The following is an 18,820-nucleotide window of genomic DNA, read 5'->3' as shown; positions in this document are numbered from 1 at the left end:
GATTTGCACAATTGATAATACACGTCACTGTTCATTAACAGAAAATCACGATAAGTCACACAAAGTTTGAGTGCACTCAATGTTGGTTGCTTCACGTTTGTCAGCCCACTTTGCGGTCTGTGGATATAAAGGGAGAAATTGAGTCGGTGTCTGGTAGAGTTCCTGGGTAGATCAGTTGGTAGAGCGTTGGTGCGTTTAGCCTAAGTTATCGGGTTCGATACCCGGTCCCGGAACAATTTTTTCACTTGAAATTATTCAAATCAGCTTCACAGGGAGCTATACCTGAAAGCTAGATTTGCAACCCAGTAGTTGATATAGCATCGCTAAATAACCTAGTACAAAAAGGAAGTCAGATCTTTACTGTATAATATCCTAAGATAGAATAAAGCCTTCCAGTTTATCAAAGCTAGTGCGTGTCCCTATCACTATGTGCTCTCGAGTTTAATTCCGAATGTTGACTGAAATAATAATTGTGATGGATAAAATCGGAAGATTAGAACTTTTATCGGGGCACTTCTGTTGAACGAAAACATTGAAGCAGGTGCTCAAGTTGTCCAAAGTTTACATGCCAAGACCATTTGATATGTAAACAATACAGTAATTGATTGGAGAAGTCCTTCGAAGCACATATGAAAATTAAAAAAAAAAAAAGTATTATTTCTCTACACATCAGCATCAATAACTGTATAAAAATGTTCATATTTTAGTTAAATAATTATTTTATGAATAACTTATGATGAAAACAATGGCTGAAGACTAATTTTGTGCATAAATGTGAGTATTGAAAATGTTAGTATTTTTTTTTTCAATTTTTTAATACTGGGGTCAACATTGACCCCATGATATTCAGTGCCACAAAAATGTCTGGTAGTACAAGGGTTAAAGCAGCTCTCCAGGATTCAAGAACTGCTTGAATTTGTTCGATTGTATCTGTGTCCAAATTAAGCGGGATAAAAGGTGAACATAGCAACAAACAATACTGCCTGCATAAGGTCGAGATGTCGTAATTGTCTCAAGCAGTTGTCTGTGGCGCAATGGCGGCAAGCTATGAACTATTCTCACGTATTTATGAGGATACAGAACCATCAAGGAATAGTATTTCTGGAGTAATCGCATTTCTCCATAGGAATTATTGACTTCTTACTACTTAATTGTAAACTATAAATCTAGGAGAAAAACCTTAGCGTGTATGGACAGTCATCTAATTCAGACATAATTTCTTCATGTAGGGTAAGGTTGCCTATATCGCACCACTTTAGCATATATAATTTTTATTGAACAATACAGTTTTTATTTTCTGCATTCCTTTACAGAGATACATTCCCAGAACATTTACCTTTCATGTAAAAAAGAATCCTTGAATTTGATTTAATATTTTTAAATTAAAATGACATTTTCGAAACACATGTCAGTTGTGCCATTTAGGCAACTAGTTTCCTAAATAGCACCTGCGGTTTCTTAAATCGCACCTCTTTAGCTGCAGGGAACAGGATGAAGGAAAGCTTTTAATATTGAACATAGTGAAGAGTATTTGAATGAATAATATAATAAAGCAAATAACAAGTTTATTAAAATTAATGAAAGAGAGTAACGCATCTTCAAATGAAATTGAAAAAAATAGAGTGTAAATTACCTAACATTTAAACTTTCTGAATGCGTTTTTTATTGTTACACATTTGCCATGCGCTTCACCAGGCAGTTCAGATTGTAAACTGCGTCACCTTTTCTCCACGATTATCTCGAAGACACCTAAGAACTGCTTCACGATATAGCTGTCTGAAATGGTTTGAAGATAGAAACAAGTAAAATACTTAGGTGTTGTCACTGATCAACATTTAAGATGGAATAAACATGTCACATATTTATGTAATAGGTTACGGAAAACATTTCACAACTTTGTAACCCTTCGCGCATATATGCCTATCTATGTTCTTCGTGTTGTTTATCTACCCTTGTTTCAATCAGTCATTCAATACGGAATAATAGGATGGGGTGGAATGACAAAGACTGCCCTAACTCCATTAATATTACTACAAAAACGTATCATCAAAATTTGTCTGCATAAACCACTTCATTATCCGACACAATTTATTTATTCTGAATTCCAAGTGCTAAAAATTGAGCAAATATATAAACATGCAGTACTAATTTATTTTCACAAACATCGAATGAATTTTATAACTGAATAACATATACATAACACCAGAAGAAATGTCCCAACTCTTTTGGCAGAACCTAAATGCCACACTACAGCTGGATTAAGACAGAGTAGGAATTATGGACCAAGACTATACAACTCAGTATTGAAAAATAATCCAGACCTAAGCAATCTACACATTCTTAAGTTTAAAAATAAAGTGAAAATGTTTGTATGATATTTGATAAATCTTATTATTATTTTAAGTGTTACTAGCGTTATATGTTACTAATATTTATTGTATTTATCTGATGCTTGTAACCTATAAGATTAAAAAACATTGTAATATATATATATATAGATCATTTTCTTAATTAATAACAGTGTATATCTCCAATAAATGATTTCTTAGCATCGCCACAGATACACTTGATTGTACTTTTCATTATCACTCTCACTAGAGAGTTCTTGAAATTTATATTTTCCCCGCCATTCATAAAATATTTTGATATGATACCTCTTGCACAAAAGGAGATATCTATAACTGAAACTTGATTAATATATTTCAGTATTATTTGTATTTATCCTGGTAATAATGAACAGTTGGACTCTTGGACATTTTGTTTTTCAGCATTAACTTCCCATGATTGCACGAGATTTCGAAGAGAACGGCAGTTACGTAGTCCTTCGACCCCCCCTACTACCATTAATGCATAGCACAATGTCAATACGGCGGTTGCTGTCGTCTGCGATACATCGAACTTTTCTGTTGATTTTCGAGTTCATTTTTTTTTCTGGTTACTATATGCTTATTTAAGTTGTGTTAACTCTCGCTAGTGGTTTTATATTTTATTTTATCCGTGTTAGTAATTATTTTATTATTGTAAATATTTTTGTATTATTATTATTATTATTATTATTATTATTATTATTATTGAATTAATTTGTATTACTATCTTTGTATCATCTCCGTGACGGATAATATATTATTATTATTATTATTATTATTATTATTATTATTATTATTACAATTATATCTAACATCAACATTATTATTGATCTCTTTAAAATTTATGTAGACTACTGGACTGTACCCGAGCACGAGCATATGCTCATTTCGGGTATATCATACGTATCATTTCAAATGTAAATTGTGAATAAATTTGAATTTGAATTTGAATTTGAATCTAAAGGCTGGGCCTCTGAGTATTATGACGAGGAAGCTGAAATAGGTGCACATCATTTTCCCCAGATAATCTAGCTTCTAAACTTTTGGAATAGTTCGTATAGGTGGACATACAGAAGCAGCACTTTTTTCTATGGCAGGTTTGACTGGCAAATAAAATGTTTGAGCTATTCGACAAATAGTTCACTGTTGATGTAACCTGACTCAGAGCAAACAAATAACGATCCTGGAGGAGCACAGCTGATAAAGAAGGATGCACTGTTTGACGTTTAAAAATTATCACAGGTGGCACAAAATACCCGGTGCGCTTGTACAACACACACTTGTATTAACTCCCTTTTCACCATTTGATATTGCACCCACCTGATGCATTCCTAGTTCAGTTAAAATGCTTGGGGCCTTCTTTTGTACGGTTAGAATTGCTACAGTTGCTCATATTGCACCGGTGCGAATTAGGCACCTACAAAGTGGTGCGAATTGAGAACCTACGCCATAAGTTATTATTTCCTTCATTCTAGCCTATAATTACCACATGTTCGAAAATCCTACTAAGTTAAATGTTCTTCAATATCTCTTTAAACGAATAACATCTTAAGATTATGGATTCCTTTGCATACAAATCCGTTATTCTGTTACAAAATGTTAGCTAAATATACATCCACCTGAGGGATTATATTAGCTACACTATCACCACGCTGCTGACACAAAGAAGTGGCAGAAATCAAGTGGCATGGTGGAAGTTCATATGGTAGATTGTAACAATACCACTTGATGCCACACTACTATAGTAATTTGTCTTAAACTAGCAGTGGTGCCATTTACGAAGCGGTGCGATTTATGATAATCTACCCTAAGTCTATACATATAAGTCTCGGATAAGTCTTGGAGTACATGGGGCGCTTTAACAAATAACTAACGAACACAGCTTAATTAAAACCAGATTGTTCTTGTCAATAAAATATGAGTGAATGTAATGAATTCATTATTTATCTCAAGAAATTCTTGAAAGAAATAATAATAACAAAATGCTTCACAAGAGAATAGGCAAGAAAATTTTACTTTCTTAAGTTTTTAGTCATGTCCAACATGTCTTCCATATCTCGGAACTTTAATACTTGAAAATAGATTTCCTGAAGCGTCATAATATTCTCACCTCATTTTTCGTGTAATGAGAAATTTAAAAAATAGGGAACAGATGAAAAATTTAATTCTATTGTCATATTTCATAACGGCAGTTGTCTAGGACATACGTAGTTGCTTATAGCACTCTGCACGGATTTCAGATTTACGTGTGGAACAACAAAGGGAACACTTAGTCAGAGAGCAAGATAGGATCCCCAGATAGATATTTTATAAAACACTGGAGGTATTAAGCAATACGTGGGCACAGGAAGAGCACTTGGAAGGATTTTCAAAAATTTTCACTCCAAATTTTAATTATAGTGAACTGAAAGAAAATAATCCTAGTTACTTGCTGTGACTATCAATCAACTCACTAGGATCTGTTTTATGATTGGTGAAAATTTTGTTCGTCTATCTGCCACAGTTCTGGAGAGAATTCCATGTTTTTTGTGACAAATTAAAGCACATGGAACAGCTGGCAACCTCTACCAAGTGTCCTAAGTCTCTGGAGAGCCAAGAGAAAAGGCTCAGAAGAGAATTAACCACACTTCTACATTATCATAACTTCTATTCAATAGATGAATTGTTTATGTATATAAATTGAAATAATATGCTTGCTATGTATTGCATATTTTTGTAAAACCACTAGCCTAGCTCAGTCGGCAAACTCATTTGCCTGCTGATCCGGAGCTCCGCTATGGTTTGGGTTAGATTCCCACTAGGGCTGATTATTTGCTTGTTTTTTTTCTTCCGAGGCTTTGCTCAACCATAAGGCGAAACTTAGAAAATCTATGACGAATATTCGTCCTCACTTCATCTTGCCAAAAAATTTGTAACTCTTGACTTTTTCTACATCTTAAAGCTTCAATGCTTATGTTACATATATGAAATACAATAAGTGAAAAGAAAAAATGGAATAATGCTAAGCTTGCATACGTAGTGTCCCTTTCAAAGCGTACGGTGAATAACCGTGAATTTTTTTCCATTTAATAGACTGTGTTAGAATCTCCAGAAGATATGCAACACAATTCCTTTGAGCTTCTCAGACTTTGTGTTCTGGACCGTAGCTATAACCAGGGTAGTAGTTCCATACGTCGCAAGTCGGATTACCCCATTCATCCCTTCATGAGCCCAATTGGTTATTCACATGATAAAGTAGAGCGGGTATGTATTCACTGTCTAGTGATGTAATTCAACACTTTCGGAAAATAACAGTTTAAATTACTAACAATGAGAAAATTAATACTTCTGTATTCAAAACAATCACAAAGCGCGTTTGGGTTCTGAGTTCTATTTTAGAAGCGTAAGAGAGCAGCAAACATTCTCGAAAATGAACTTCAATAAGAGGGACGATCGCTCTAAATTGCCAGTCAGTATAGCATTAATATAACGAAACTGGTGAACAAAAAAGAATGCAGAGGTCTGGCGCACGTTATAATTATAGCAAAATTAATTACAGAAATGATTTTCCTTTATATTTACATGATAAATTAGATTTGTTTTAACTTTTATTATGAGAACGATATAGTCAATTCCACTTAAACTAGAAGTTTTGTACTTTTATACTTTTAAAATTGTTATGAATGATTAAATTTTTACATACTTACTTAATGGCTTTTAAGGAAATCGGAGGTTCATTGCGGGACTCACATAAGCCCGCCTGAGCAAGAGCAAGATTAATCCAGTCTCTATCATCATAACTCACCTCCCTCAAATCCATTTTAATATTATCCTCCCATCTACCTCTCGGCCACCCCAAGGGTCTTTTTCCCTCCTGCCTCTATATGCATTTCTGGATTCGTCCATACGTGTTACATGTCCTGCCCAACTCAAACGTCTGGATTTAATGTTCCTAATTATGTCAGGTGAAGAATACAACACGTGCAGTTCTGTGTTGTGTAACTTTCTCCATTCTCTTGTAACTTTATCCATCTTAGCCCCTAAATATTTTCCTAAGCATCTTGTTCTCAAACACCCTTAACCTATGTTCCTCTCTCAAACTGAGAGTCCAAGTTTCATAAGCATAAAGAATAACTGGTAATATAACTGTTTTATAAATTGTAACTTTCAGTTTTTTTGACAGCAGACTGGATGATAAAACTTCTGAACCGAATAACAGGCATTCCCCATATTTATTCTGTGTTTAATTTCCTCAAGTGAATCATTTATATTTGCTACTGCTGCTTCCAGGTATTTGTATTTTTCCACCTCTTCAAAGGAAAATTTCCAATTTTTATATTTCCATTTCGTACAATATTCTGGTCACGACACATAATCATATAAGGTAAAGTACCCAAATAAGAGACAGTGCCCTAATAAGAGATACCTTGTTAACTTCTCCGGTATAATTTGCCATCTCTCGACAACTATGGTAAATCAATGTTTGTGCTTCTAAGGTATCGTGTTATTTGTCTAAACCTCAGTTGAAAGTAAGCAACGATGTTGAGAGAAGGAAAATTAATTTTTCTCATTTTCAACTTTTTACTGGTATTTGTAGAGGAAGAGAACGCCAGGTAATGTAAGCTACAACAAATTTATTATTAATTTTATGAAATTTCTGGCAAAATGTTACATATAATAAGGTAGATTCCTAATAAGGAAGATAATAATTTATGACCTTGGGTAGCTATTTGAGTTTTATTTACTCCGTTCTCTAATAAGAGATACCTAGGGGTCCTATTAAGAGATACAGTAGTATCTCTTATTTAGAACCCTTATTTGGTATTATTATGATGCTCACCTTTGAGAGTTTACGAAAAGCTTTAATGCTTCTAGTCATGTCAGTTTGTCTGCCAGCAAGTACATAAGAACCAATGAAAGATTAATTGAACTATTAATTAAAATTAATTACGAATTAAGTCAATCATTTTATTATACATTGTCCTCAATTATTCATTACAGAAATTACTAATTGAAATGATTAAGTTATCATTATTAATGACTAAAATTAATTATTCATTGAGATGACAATAATAATATCAATAGCTAAAGTCAATTAAAATCAGCTAGTCCGACAATATTTACCTTACTTAAAAATTGAACATAGTGCTTAATTCGTAAAATATTCTCTATACATTTCAAATAAAAATCTTGTGTAATTATTACAACTATTAAATTTAATTGTGATTCCTGATTTCGAAAATTTCGTTGGACCTGTGTAAATATCGCCACTACAGCCAGTGCCAGCGCTTGTGGCGCGTGTTCTTGAGTAAAAAGCCAGTCAGTGAGCACTTGTTGCCAGTTTAGCTGAGAACGATAACATCCAACACGTCACGTAAGCAGTCTGCCAATCACAGTTGTTAGTCTTGTTGCCCACTGACTGCGTCAAAGGCAAGACACTCGCACTTTGCGTTTCTGGGATGTGTCCTCAAGGATCAGTGGCATCTGTTGCCACCTCCTAAACAGATGTGACGTAAGCAATCTGCGAGTCACAGTTGTCAGCTTTAATGCCCACAGACTATGGCAAAGATAAGTTACTCGCGCTCAACGTTCTCATTACTTATTTCACGCGCCAGAAACGGTGACTTTGGTTATACCACAGTTAGGCCTACAGAAGCAGCAGCAACAGCAGCAGCAACAACCACCACCTCAAGAGCCGTAAGCTTCAAGCAGTGGGTAGTCGCATGTAAAGTTATCCAGGGCAGGAAAAGGAGCTACAATAATATCAGTTTTGATCAGAAAAAAAATGAGAGAGAGTTTAGATAAGGAAATTGAAAGAAAAGACGGAGCTCGCAAGAAATTGTTCGAAAAATAACAAAAATCACAGAAAAACTCAGTCCAAGAAGCACTGCTTGAGTTCGTCCAGTGATGAAGAATCCGATGTGGGATGGATTAATTAACTCTAGTGATTCGGAATATGGAGAAAATTATGAAGATGGAGAGTGCTTGTTTTGCACTGAATTTTTTTCAGAGGACACCAGGGCTCAGGAGGGAGAAATAGATTCAGTGTTCAAAATGTCGTCGTTGGGCACACGAAGACTGCAGCACTGATGATGAACCTTTCATTTGTCTGACTTGTGTCAATTAAAGGAGTCGGCAAAATAACTGCAATAAACTTAAAATTAAAATATGGAGATCGAAACTTAATATTCTATCATTTTTCTTTCTCTAGCAAAATATTAACGTTAGCAATAGTAGCCTAAATAAAATTAGTACATTCGTGTCCGATTTGACTGACTTTGTGTTCTTTTCGTAAACCATCTTAATTCCACTTGGAAAAATGCCAAATAAACAACAGAATTTCTGTTGAGGAGATAGACCAATGTTGCACTGACCTCTTCAATTTTAAAATGTTCCTGAATTTATTAAAGTATCTGTATGACTTCACAATGTTATATATTGCTTCAATTTTCAGCCAAATGATGATAATTTTTGTCCATGTTCAAAAATAAACGTAAACAACACACGTATCTCTTATTTGGAACCCCTTTTCAAAACATCAGTATTTCCCAGTCTTACTTTTTTTTATAATTTAATGTAATAATAAAAAGTGACTAAAATTTGTATTGTCAATTCTAAAAATAGACGAAATGCTGTACGTATTCCACTCATTCAGATTAAAAATGTCTATTCCCATCCTCATTTACAAGCAGTTAAAAAAAACTCTCTTATTTGGGTACTTTACCTTACACTATCTACCAAAAAGTAATTGGGCACTGCTTTTGCCCCTTTTAGAATCTCGTGGTACCACTTCTTGTTGCTATAACAGCAGCCACCATGTCAGGCATTCCCTCCACTAGTTTGTGTAGGATATCCACTGGAATGCGTCGCCATTCCTCTTTCAATAGGACACTCAGTTGGACAATGGAAGTTGGCCGTATCTCCCGAGACCTCAATAGCCGGTCCATTCCGTCCAAAAGGTGCTCAATGGGATTGAGATCAGGACTCTGTGCAGGTCAGTTCAACCGGTGAACATTATTGTCTACATACAACTGCATAGTAGCCGCCGAAAAATGGGACCAACTTCCATTGTCCAACTGAGTGCCATGTTGCAAGAGGAATGGTGACACATTCCAGTGGATATCCTACACAAACTAGTGGAGAGCATGACTGACAGGGTGGCTGCTGTTATAGCAACGAGAGGTGGTACCACGAGGTTCCAAAGAGGCAAAAACAGTGCCCAATTACTTTTTGGTAGATAGTGTACTTTGTCTTTTCGGGATTTACTTCCAAACCTATCTCTTTACTAGCTTCAAGTAAAATTCCCGTATTTTCCCTAATCGTTTGTGGATTTTCTCCTAACATATTCATATCATCCGCATAAACAAGCAGCTTATGTAACCCGTTCAATTCCAAACCCTCTCTGTTATCCTGAACTTTCCTAATGGCATACACTAGAGAAAAGTTAAGTATAGGTCATAGTGCATGTCCTTGTTTAGCCCACAGTGAATTGGAAACGCATCTGACAGAAACTGACCTATAAGGACTCTGTTGTACGTTTCACTGAGACACATTTTAATTAATCGAACTAGTTTCTTGGGAATATAAAATTCAATAAGAATATCATATAAAACTTCTCTCTTAACCGAGTCATATGCCTTTCTTAAATCTATGTACCCTTATACTCCCATTTTTTCTCCATTATCTGTCGAATACAAAATATCTGATCAATAGATTATCTATTACACCTAAAACCATACTGATAATCCCCAATAATTTCATCTACATATGGAGTTAATCTTCTCAAAAGAATATTGGACAAAATTTTGTACGACGTCAACAAAAGTGATATTCCTCGAAAGTCCAATATATGCAATAAGAATATCATGTAAAACTTCTCTCTTAACAGAGTCATATGCCTTTTTTAAATCTATGAATAACTGATGCATTGTACTCTTATATTCCCATTTTTTCTCAATTATCTGTCGAATACAAAATATCTTATCAATACGTGATCTATTATGCCTAAAACCACACTGATGATCCCCAATAATTTCATCTACATATGGAGTTAATCTCCTCAAAAGAATATTGGACAATATTTTGTACGACGTCAACAAAAGTGATATTCCTCGAAAGTTACTACAGTTAGTCTTGTCCCCCTTCTTAAAGATAGGTACGATTATGGACTCCTTCCATTATTCTGATACAATTTCCTTTTCCCAAATAGCAAGTACAAGCTTATAAATTTCGTTAGATAATGCGCTTCCAACCTCTTGTATTAATTCTGCTGGAATTTGATCGATACCTGGAGACTTATAATTTTTCAGATCTTCTATCGAAATTTCGACATCAGAAAGTGTGGGTTCGGGTATAAATGGCTCAGCAGTTGGTATTTCAATTTCGTTCCGATCATTTCTGTTTGGCCTATGTATATTAAGTACTTGCCCAAAATAATTTTTCCATCTGTTCAGGGTTGAACGAGAGTCTGCAAGGAAGTCACCATTCTCATCCTTGATCACATTTATCCTTGTCTGATATCCATTCTTAAATTCCCTTCATGCCTTTATACAAATCTCTAACGTTTTTATTTTTACTATTTGTTTCTACCTCATTCAGTTTTTCCTTCAAGTAATCACTCTTTTTATTCCTAAGTTTACGATTTGCTTCCCGCCTTTTATTGAAATAATTATCTCTATTGGCCTCAACTGTAAGAATTTCAATTTTGCCTGTTTCCTTCTTTCTACTACCACGCAACATCAAACCACGGTTTTTTTTTTACATACAATCCTATTATAAAAGCCTAAATACTAACAAAGGAACAAGGTATTTAATAGGATTGTTTAGAGCAATATGTTGGAAAGGATATTCTTAAGTATTTTATTCATGACTAAATTTTCCCTAATATCCTAAGATTACAATAAGATAATGTTTTGTTTAATCATTTAGTATCATCAGTTCACTATAGCCAATAGAATTTAAATTAGAAATTGTGCATTGAAGTGCAGTATTTTCAAATGTATTTTTATTGCATATAAACGTATTGTATTGGTTTACATACCATTAGATATGTAATGCATTTAATCCGAATTTGTTGCTTAATGTGTGGCCATAAATAGTTTCATCATTTTCTTAGTTTGTAATAATCCGTCACATAGTTGTGGACGAGTCACGGGGATATCATTCAACGCCCATGAACTATGAAAGGGGAACCAATGCTTTCTTCATGCTTCCACCCCTCTCTCTCTCAGTTCTGCATCTCTGGCTATAACTGTCGTAGCTATATTGCGCCTTTTATTGTGCGGTAATTCCGTTTCCAGCAGCACCAGCACCATATTACATATCATTTCAGACTTAATGGTGATAATCTATGATAAGCTATGCAAGGAAGGGACCTTACTGGAGACAAGTTGCAAGATATCTCCATTGCATTGGTATATTCATATGAAGAGAGTCAGCTTTTTGTTGTCATCCATGATTTGTCCTTAGTTTATTCTCCATACGTGATGAAGATATAAGAAATCTATTGAAAATGTATTCATTTAATCAACAAATAAATGTGTCATAAAGCTATGTTCCATTCAGTGACCTAAAAAAGACACGAATTTTGAAATAACCAGGTCGCCAATAGCAACTACACGCCAGTTGCATATTGTAAGTTAAGTTCCGAGTTAACGGAATTTCTTTCGAATATCTTGATATTTCAACTGCAGATATATTGTACAGTATATGAGCTCTATTACTCTAGTCAGAAAGCAATGCCTACATTTTTCTCAGTAAATATTTACTCCATAAAAATGAAGAATAGATACAGGATAAAGGCTTGTCCTTTCCACACATCCTATACTTCCACATAATGTCCATTAACTTCTATTGCCTTACGCCACCGAGAAAGGAGAGCAGGTATATCTTCCTGTATCAGTCCTTGCTCTGAGTACGCAGCAAAGTTATCGTTTCTGGTTCAAATTGATGAATCCAGGTTTCATCACTCGTCAAGATACGTGTTAAAAAACTCCATTTCAGCTTCAAAACGTACCAACAACTCAGAAGAAATGTCTTTTCTCTGAGTTATATTCGACTGTGAAACTTCACAGAACCATCTTGCATGCATATATATCTTCGAATACTTGAGAGCAATGACATGTGCCTTTGAATACCTAAGAAAAATGACAATTGCATGTACACTTTACTTTCTGATCGAAATCTTCAGCGCCTATTGTCGATCTTAACAAATGACAGCATAAACACGCTGCAACACGGCAGGGCTAACAGGCGTGGATGGTCGCCCAGACCTCGAAAATTAGTTGAATTCTGTTAATTCTCTCCCAAAACCATCACTCTTTTTGGCCTGAGACCAACAGTGCTCCTCTCAACTGCAGATATTTCATGGACTTTACATAAATGATTATGAATGTTCACTACTATATTTTTCTTCCGCAATAAGGAATTCTATTACACCAAGTTGTTTTTAATGATTTTCAATAATAGACTCCATTTTGCATTGTTACAACTCATTCGCTATCCCTCGAAACATTCTGAAACGTTGCGTGTACTACAGACACATTTCGTGTTTCTAAAACAATGTTTGGCTGAAACATATGTGGCACATTAATTTAATTATGAGCAATCACGTATTTTGTGTCGAAAGGAGACCGAATTTAACCATAAAACAAATACAGCAATAGCTTGAAATGCTAAAGTCAACAAAATAGGGAAGAATTCCGATTCAGGATTATGAATTCAACCTGTTTTTGGTAGTATAAAACTCAAATTTCTGTACAGGTAACGAGGAAGGCCACGAGCTCCTTCGTCCTACTTCTTGTGACTCTCCACTTGTGCGCAGCAGATGAGCGCGTCATCGCATCCTGCGTGAGAGACGTGATATGTCGCTACTTAACCCCTGACAACCCCACGATGCTTCTGATGTCGAGTGTCAATATCAGCACAACCAAGCGATCTCTTGCACACTACGTCTCCGTACATCCTGCGGGCGTTCTCCTGCCGCACATCCACGACGCAGTCCACGGCTCCGTCTACATCTACAGTCCTGGCAATAATCACAAATTTCCCATCGTGTTACATCCTCCGGACCCTCGTGTTACGATTCGGCAGCATATCACTTTAATTAGTGTCTTTCCATCAGAAGAATTTTTAACTTCCTCAGAAATTGACTTGATAAAACATGCAGTAAGCTATACGCAATTGGGTACATATATGCCCAGAATAATTTTTTGTTTTCAAATTTAATAAAATTGAATTCCTGAATGCATTAGCATTTATGAACGTAGAATTTTCAGAAATTTTTGTTATCGCATTTCTAGTTCCTGAGATATGATGTGTTGCGAAAACGCATCACCGGGCACATAGGGTAGCAATTATTACTCACATTGTGTTTTTAATATGATGAATTAATAATTAAACAAGACGACATATTTTGACCTAACCTACTTTATTACCATGCACAGAATGTATTTTACATGATCTGAGACATTATTTCTGAAAATTAAATTCTTGAAAATATTTAACATTGGAAGAAACAAGATGAAAAGTTTTCATTTTATCTCATTATTTCTGAAAAAAAAAAATCTTGGAAATATTTAACATTGAAAGCAACAACATGAAAAATTAACATTTTACATCATTAGAGACATTATTTTTGAAAAGTAAATTCTTTGCAAGCAACACCTTCAAAAGTTTATATTATTTACATCGTTAGAAACATTATTCCTGAAAATGAAATTCTTGGAAGCATTTATAATGCAAAGCAATGTCACATTTTAGACATCGTTCAGTTTGACACAACAGTCACGACAGAATTGTCATTCCAGCGACATATCAGTAATTTAGAACCTTCATCGTACTTCATATCAAAGGAACCTCTCTGTTTTCTTCATATCAGCCAGATTTGTTAGTGGACACTTCTGTCCCTGTAAGGCTCATACCTATTTCTGTGAATATATCTACAACGTTCAGTGCATTTCATTAAATGAGGAAAATGAAAATTATGCATATAGTAGGCAACACTGTGAGACAATAAATCCAGTATTGACGAGGCTATGATACTTTATTTTGGAAGACATGGACTAAAACAATTTATGCGAGGAAAGCGAATTAGGTTTGGCTACAAAGTTCACTTTTTCACATAAGTTCATCCAGAAAGGGCCTCACCTTAGACAACCTATCGCTCTTGTCAAGTTGTGTGTTGCCATTTAGATGAAGGTTTCTTATTATTTCATCAAATCTATTGCGTCTCATAGCTCTGACTAAATTGAATCATTTCTTGTGTCGCTGCTCTCTTCCCAGTATATTCGACAGAGTGGGACTTTAGTATATCCACTTACAAAAAGAATCCCAAGGAATGTTTTGAAATCATTTGGGGAAAAAATAAATTTATCCCTGCCTTTCTGCACCGCATACGCAACACTTTGGTTTACAATATCAAGTACAAAATTTTCATGGAAAAATAATTGAAAAATATCAATTGGCAATAAGTTCTTTTCATGGTGGGATTCGACTCACAATTTTCAAGTTCCTCATTTACTTTTCTTTTCAGTGAACAGTAACTTGGTAAATCACTCTTTTTCCATTTTCTTACAATAGTCACTTTATCCCCTGACAGGCTCTGATATTTCACGTATTTCTGCACCTTCTAGCATCTATTCATTCTGTGCCTGATTTTATATTATTATATATATTTTTCCATATAATCCCTTCGGCCCCCAGTTGATGACAATTTAGATTATTTATGTTTCCATCGAAGTCCTCGTCAGCACTGTCTTCATCGATATCACTTCTAGCTTCCGGTGGAGATATAAAAACATCTGTAAAATCTGCCTGAATTTTTGGTTCTCTTCCATGATTGTCATTATTTCATGTTCACTCAGGCCCCTTGTATATAAAACATGAATAGAATAACTATTTCATGCGAAAAATCGAATTCCATAAGTAAATATATGTAATTATTTCACTAATCTCAGAAAGACAGTTTTGATATTCCATGTGCCCGGTGTTGCAAAAACGCAACACCAACATTCAGGCATACATTACAGAAGTAACGTTTCATGCAATGTCCAGCTACTTTTACAAGACGTGTCCTAAGAGTCTTTAGATTGTAATGTATACAAGAAAAGGTATAATGAAATTATAAAAATAAACAAAAATTGCATTCATTTATGACAGTCTGCAAACATTTCAACACTTGTAATAATCACTTCATTTCTTCTCAAGTATTGCGCCAACAATGAATCAGTTACCAAATGTTTTCAATAAACCAGGTCTACCAACATCAGTATAATAGATAATATGTGCCATAAACTTAACAAATACTAAAAACCATATTTCACACACGTTTAATAGCAAAGAAGTAAAATGTTGCGAAAACGCATCACCGGGATAATATGGGTGTAGACCGTGGAACACGTTTCATTTTTGTACTCTGCGGGTGTTTCGAATCTTTATTTATGTCACTTGCTCTCGATTACATTGGGAAGTTGCTGCAAATCAGAAAATTATGTGGCGGTTATAGTTCCAGACGTCGAAGTCAGGACTGACCCATCACGGGAAATAGTCCGACGAATATCCTCAATCGATATCCTGACACGGTTTCCTTACGATCTATTTCAGAGCTGCGGGAAGTACCGGGAGTTTGTTATGTTAGATCGTTGGGTTTACATTCATAACAAGAGATTTTTGAGTGAAACTCACTTGTTTCCAAAAAAGGTGCCAACAAATTTTTATGGATGTCCCTATGGTTCTAAAAGCTTTATAGATTCCATTACCTCTCCTATCATTTTGAAAGACACAGAGATCATATTGGACGAAGTAGCAAGAAAACTGAATATAACGAATGGCTTGGGGTATCCTGAAATAACTTACACGAATCGCATAGACATACTTATGCGAGGCGCCTTTCAGATAACTTATCTTCATTTCTCCTCAAAATTCAAGTTATACGTGCCTTGTGCTCAACCTGTTCCGCGGAGAGGCAATTTCATGAAAGTATTCACATTTCCCGTATGGCTTGGGATTTCGTTGGCAGCCGTATTAACTGGGGGTTTTACAAATCTGTTACATAAAAACTCAGGACAGAAAGAGGAATGGGATTGTTACATGGGATATACAAACTGTTTCTGCAACATTTTGGCAATAGTTGCAGGGGTGTCAGTGTCAAAACTGCATAAGACAAGAAAACTAAGGTGTGTTCTCCTCGTATGGATACTGTATTGTTTTGCTTTAAGTACAGTATTCCAGGCATTTTTCACGACTTTTCTAGTGGATCCGGGACTACAGAAACAAATTCGCACCGTAAATGACCTCATAGCATCTCGGATGAGTCTGAGTTTCCTGGACGCTAATTCATATTCCAAGTGGTGCGACGCAAATTTTTCTATTCAAAATATGGATGCTATAAAGAAAATGAGAAAATCTCTAGAATACCAAAGGGATATAATGGCTTATTTTTCGGACCGCATACTGACATTGAAGCAGTGTATATGGATGAATTCAATGTCAAAACCACGACGTCGCTTTTACGCAAGGACGTAAAGTTATGCACTACTGACGACGCGTCTCACTACAATTATATCGCGATATCTGTTATGGCTCACAGCATATACCTGCAGCCTTTCAAGAGAGCGCTGCTTGGTATGATCGAAGCAGGACTCAAGGATAAAATAATGATAGATGTTATGTACAATTATACAATTACACCGGATAATAACAAGAATAACGTATACTTCGATCTTATTAAGACATTTATGCAAATTGTTGCAGACAACGGAAATTATACCATGCCACCTAAGGAACAAAATGAATATTTTGTGTTTGACTTGGGTCACATGAAAATATCATTTATATTGCTTTCTGTATGAATTGGCGCAAAGTAGTAGTTTTCCTAGTTGAGATTGCATGTCACAAGTGACAACTATTTTCGTTCTTTTACTTCCCCACTACACGAAGTTAAAAGACAAATTGCAGTGATGTTGCTAAATATTAATTTACAACTATTCAAGGTAGTATTTTTTGTTGTGTTTTGAACAGGAGAATTAATTTGTAAAATCGTCTGCAATTTATCTGTAAACTTCTGTCTGAATGTGTGTATACAGTATCTGAGAGTCAATTTAACTTGTACAGGAGAAGAAATGTCAGAAGGAAGTGAAATTGGGAGAGGAGTACGACAAGGATGCCTTTTATCAGCTATCCTGTTCAAATTTACTTCGAGGATTTAGTAAAGAACTGTCTACAGAAAAAGGAAGGGGTGAGAGTAGGAGGAAGAAGAATAAAGTGCTTAAGACCTTCTGATGGTATGGCGTTGTTACAGAGGAACAGATGATACTAAAGGCTCGTTTTCTCGATGCCACTCATGTCGCGGCATTGCTGTCATGACAGTAAATGTTGTAGTAGTGTCATCATATAAAGAGTTTTTTATGCTAACGTCACAGCGTTGTTTGCGACACTGCGGCACTAGAGCTTCCGTAACACTGGGATTTTGAATTTTTAATTCAGAGGATGATTGATATAATATCTAAACTAATCAGTCAGATAAAACAACATAATAATTTAAATATCAACTCAGTGAAGTTATTTATATAATTTAAATAATTTAATATTCAAGTTCCCCTATGGAGTCATTGAACTCTTTGCGTCAATGAATTCAAGAAGATAAAACAAAACAAGTTGTTTCTATTCATTCTTTGCTCATTATTTAGAATTCGGTGCAAGTCTTTTCAGTGTTGTCATGCCTACTTACATAGACATAGACTTAGAGTAATATTTTAAGCGGTTTCAACCATCAATTCTGCTCTATACTTTATTTCTCCTCTTTTTCCTATTCCATGGGTTTTCATCGCACAAAACTATAGTAACTGAGAGAAAGTGTAATCCTTTGCTAAAAAGTATACAAAAGTTACTTTATGTTATACTGTAACCACTATTTGATCCAGAGAATATAAGAACTCTTTTTTTCTCTCTTCGGTTTAAAAATGAACTACCTAGTTCTGTTAATCTCTGAAGTCTTATTTTGTGAGTAATGATGTAGACCTGCATCAAATTATTTAGGAAATAAGCTATATTTGCATTGAAATTTTTATTTCATATTTTCATATTTCGACAAATTAAATTTCATATTTCTGCAAAATTTTCTCCGGTCTCTATCATCAATATCCCTAATTGCGGAACAAACCCTTCCCAGACTTAAGACTCGGTATCATCTCTTTCCTGTCTTCTCTTAAAGGACGCTTTACAAGAAAATCTTGGAAAAGCTATACAAGATAAGACGAGGTGCAATCTTTTCTGTTTCCGATATTTTATTACACACTTTACATAACTTATGTGTATTATGTACCATTTTTGCACGACTATATATATTTAGGATTGCAAATACAGTACAAAATTTACGATACTTTTACTATTGAAAACGCATTTTCGTCAATGTAGCTATTATAGGAGTAATAGTTTCCTAAAAAGGTTAGTAAAATGTTGGTTTTGTTTTGTTATTT

This window comes from Periplaneta americana, chromosome 14 (genome assembly GCF_040183065.1).
Source record: "Periplaneta americana isolate PAMFEO1 chromosome 14, P.americana_PAMFEO1_priV1, whole genome shotgun sequence".
Lineage (NCBI taxonomy): Eukaryota > Metazoa > Arthropoda > Insecta > Blattodea > Blattidae > Periplaneta > Periplaneta americana.
This window is presented reverse-complemented; position numbering follows the sequence as displayed.